Here is a 4326-nt window from a genome sequence, read left to right as displayed (position 1 = left end):
AGGGAGGGGGAGGGGGAGGGGGAGGAGGAGGAGGAGTAACTAATGAGTATTATGAGTATTTATCATTTCCATTCTAGTTCCTTTCTCCATTGCTGTGACAGAACGCTCTGACCAATACCAACTTGGGGAAGAAAGGGTTTATTTGGCTTACATCTCCTGGGTCACAGTTCATCAGGAAGCCCAAAGTAGGAACTCAGGGCAGGAATCTGGAGGCAGGAGCTGGAGCACAGGCCATGGAGGAACACTGCTTACTGGCTTGCTTCCCTAGTCTCTGCTCAGCATGCTTTCCTATACAATAGGACCACCTGCCCAAGGGTGGCACCACCCACAGTGGGCTGGGCCCTCCCACACCACTCAACAATCAAGAAGATGCCCCACAGACATGGCCACAGGCCAGTCCTAGGAGGCAATTCCCCAATTGAGGCTCCCTCAACCCAGGTGTGTCAAGTTAACACTAAAGCTATCCAGCACAACTTCCAATGATATAAACACATATGGTAAAGCATCTTATAATTTTTTTAAGTCTGTGGGGGCAGAGCTGAAGAGATGACTCAGTGATTAAGAGCAAAAACTGCTCTCCCACAAGACCTGAGCTCAATTCCCAGCAACCACATGAGGCTGCTCACAAGCACCTCTAACTGCAGTACTTAGAGGATACCACTCCTCTGGCTTCTTCATATACCCACACACAGATAGACACACATATACACATAATTGAAAATAAAAATAAATTTAAAAAATTTTTAAACTATGTATGAAGGGTACGTTTGTGTGCTTATACGTGTGAGTACAGAGACATGCATGCCATTGTGTGTGTGTGTGTGTGTGTGTGTGTGTGTGTGTGTAGATCAGAGCATAACCTATAGTGTTGGTCCTCACCTATCACCATGTCTGAGATAGGGTCTCTTGTTCACTGCTGCACACAGCAGGCTAGCTGGCCAGCAAGCTTTTGGGAAGTCTCTTGTCTCTTGTTCACACCTCACTGTAGGAGCACTAGGATTACAGATGTGTGCTAACACTCCCATATTTAACATGAGTTCTGGGACTACGAACCCAGATTCTCATGCTCACACAGTAAGCACTTTACCCACTGAGTCACCTGCCCAATCCCTTATAAGCTGTAATAATTATTGCTATGTACTAGGTGTAATGATGCATGTCTGTAATCATAGTTATTGAGGCTGAGGCAGGAGGATAATGAATATGAGGCTAGTCTGGGCTACATAGGGAAATTCTGTCTCAAAAAAAAAAACAAGGGCTGGGGATTCAGCTCTGTGGTGGGGAGACAGCTCTGTGGTGGAGCTCTGGCTAGCATGGGCAAGGCTGTAGGTGTGTGCCAGCAGTAGTTACAGAAACAAGTGCTTTGAAATTTACATAATTACTATAATATAGTGTTCTAGTTAGCTTCTGTTGCTGTGATAAACATCACGACCAAAAGCAATTTAGGGGAGGAAAAAGGTTTTCAATTTATAGATTACAGTCCATCATCAGGGGAAGCCAAGGCAGGAACCTAAGGCAAGAGCTTGAAGCAAAAACCATGAAGGAAATGAAGGAATGCTTATTACTGGTTCACTCTCTCAGGCTTGCTCAGCTGACTTCCTTTCTTTCTTTTCCTTTGGTCTTTTTTGAAGCAGTCTCCCTTTAGCCCCAGTTGGCCTGAAACTCATTGTGTAGACCAGGCTGGCCTTGATCTCATAGAGATCCACCTGCCTCTGCCTCCTAGTGCTGGGATTAAAGGCATGTGCCACCACACCAGACTTACCACTCGCTGCCTTTCTTACACAGTCCAGGCTCACCTGCCTAGGAATGGCACCACACACAGTGGACTGGGCCCTCCCACAACAATCATCAATCAAGACAATGCCTCACAAACATGGCCACATCCAATTGAAGCACTTCTTCAGCCGAGGTTCCCTCATCGCAGATGACTTGAGGTTATGTCAAGTTGACAATAAAAACTAATCAACACACATAGTATCTGCTATATAATTTATTGCTCTTTTAATTATTTTTCCTCTATTTTTTGCTTTTGTCCTAGTCCTGAAATTGTCTTTTATGCATGTAAGTTTCACAGCTTGTTCCACTGTAATTTGATTTTTTTTAATATATTTTTATTTATTATTTGCATTTTATGTGTATGAGTGTATTGCCTTCATGTATGTGAGTGCACCCGTGTCGTGCAATGCCTCGGAGGTCAGAAGAGGGTGTTGGATTCCCCTGGAACTGGAGTTAAGGATAGTTCATAGCCACTGTGTGGGTGCTGGGAATCGAACCTGTGTCCTCTGCAAGAGTAGTCAATGCTCTTAACCGCTGAGCCATCTCTCCAGGCCCAATTTGATATTTTTTTTAACTTAAAAAAATTGGGGGGCTGGAGAGATGGCTCAGAGGTTAAGAACACTGGCTGTTCTTGCAGAAGACCCAGGTTCGAATCCCAGCACCCACATGGCAGCTAACAACTATCCGCAACTCCAGTCCCAGGGGATCTGACAGCTTCTTCTGTCCTCCACAGGCATTGCACAACACGGGTGCACTTACCTACATACAGACAATACACACATACACATAAAAAAATAATAAGTAAAATAGTTTTAAAAAAAAATTGGCCGGATGTAGCGGCACACACCTTCAACAATCCCAGCACTTGGGAGGCAGAGGCAGGCAGAGGCAGGCAGAGGCAGGCAGAGGCAGGCAGAGGCAGGCAGATCCATGCAAGATCCAGGCCAGTCTGGTCTACATAGCCAGTTCCAGGCCAGCTGGGGCTACAGGGAGACCCTGTCTCTAAAAACAAACAAAACAAACAAAAGACTATTGTTAACGATGACAGTAAGGAGCAAGCTGTTATCTCCTGGCATACAAAGTCTTTCCTCTAGATCATGATTCCTGCTACTGATTGACGTTGGTTTCCTTTGGCCAACTGTGATGCGTAACTTTAGGTGTGGACTTGACTGAGGTAAGGTATACTCAGATGCTACTAAAACATTATTTCTAGGTATATTGGTGAGAGTGGTTTGGGAGGAAATTAGCATTGGGTCAATAGACTAAATAAAGAGTAGCCTCTTTAGCAGTGTAAGTAATCATTATCCAACCCACAGAAGCCCCACAGCTCAGAAAGGCAAGTGCTGTGGTTTGCAAGGTAAGCATCCCCCAAAGGTCCATGTGGTAAACACCTTTACTACCTGTGGAGCAAAACGTTTTGGAAACTGGTGGAGTCTTTAGGAGGTGAAGCCTGGAGGGGAGGCTTTTAGGTCACCTGGGAACATGCCTTTCAAGAGGCTTATAGAACCCTGGCCCCATCTTCTCTTATGCACTTCTTGAACAAGAAGTGACTAGTTTTGTTCCACAAGCACTTCCACCTTGATGAGCTTCCTGCCTTGCCACAGAACCAAAGCAAAGGGACCGATCAATCATGGACTGAGGTCTCTAAAACCATGAGCCAAAGAAAAACCTTTTCTCTTTATATCACATTTGTTTTGGTTTGTTTCAGGGTTTTTTGGGGGGAGGGACGTTGCGGGGGTTGAGACAGGGTCTCCCTGTAGTCCCAGCTGGCCTGGAATTTGCTATGTAGACCAGGCTGGCCTTGAACTCACAGAGATCCACCTGCCTCTGCCTCCCAAGTGCTGGGATTAAAGGCGTGAGTCACCATGGCCGGCCCTGTTTCAGGTTTTTTTCTAAGATTTATTTTATTTATTTATTTTTAATATTTTATTTATTATTTTTATTTTATGTGTATGAGTGTATTGCCTGCATGTATGTGAGTGCACCGTGTTGTGCAATGCCGTGGAGGTCAGAAGAGGGCTTCGGATCCCCTGGAACTGGAGTTAAGGATGGTTCGTAGCCACTATGTGGGTACTGGGAATCGAACCCGGGTCCTCTGCAAGAGCAGTCAGTGCTCTTAACCACTGAGGCATCTCTCCAGTCCCAGGATTTATTTATGTTTGAGTGTTTTGCCTACATGAGTGTAAGTGCACCATGTGTGCAGTGCCTACAGAGGCCACAAGAGGGCATTAGGTTCCCTGGAATTGGAGTTACAGACTGTTAGGAGCTGCCATGGAGGTACTAGAATCTGAACCCTCATCCTCTCCAGTCAAGCAAGTGCTTGACTGCTGAGGCATCTTTCTAGCCCCCAAATTTTGGCTTTTTTCATGAGTGAATATTAATTATACAAAAGAATTTCATTATGACATTTTCATATACATATGCACAGGAGTATATGTTTTGTGTTCTGAAACAAGGTCTCATTTTGTAGCCAAATCTGGGATTGAATTTGAAGTCCTCCTGCCTCAGCCTCCCAGTGCTCAGTTGACAGGCAAGGGTCTCTCTCTCTCT

Source organism: Nannospalax galili, unplaced genomic scaffold, assembly GCF_000622305.1.
Source record: "Nannospalax galili isolate Female #2095 unplaced genomic scaffold, S.galili_v1.0 scaffold159, whole genome shotgun sequence".
Taxonomy (NCBI): Eukaryota; Metazoa; Chordata; class Mammalia; order Rodentia; family Spalacidae; genus Nannospalax; species Nannospalax galili.
The sequence above is the reverse complement of the archived record's forward strand: the minus strand, read 5'-3'. Positions refer to the sequence as shown.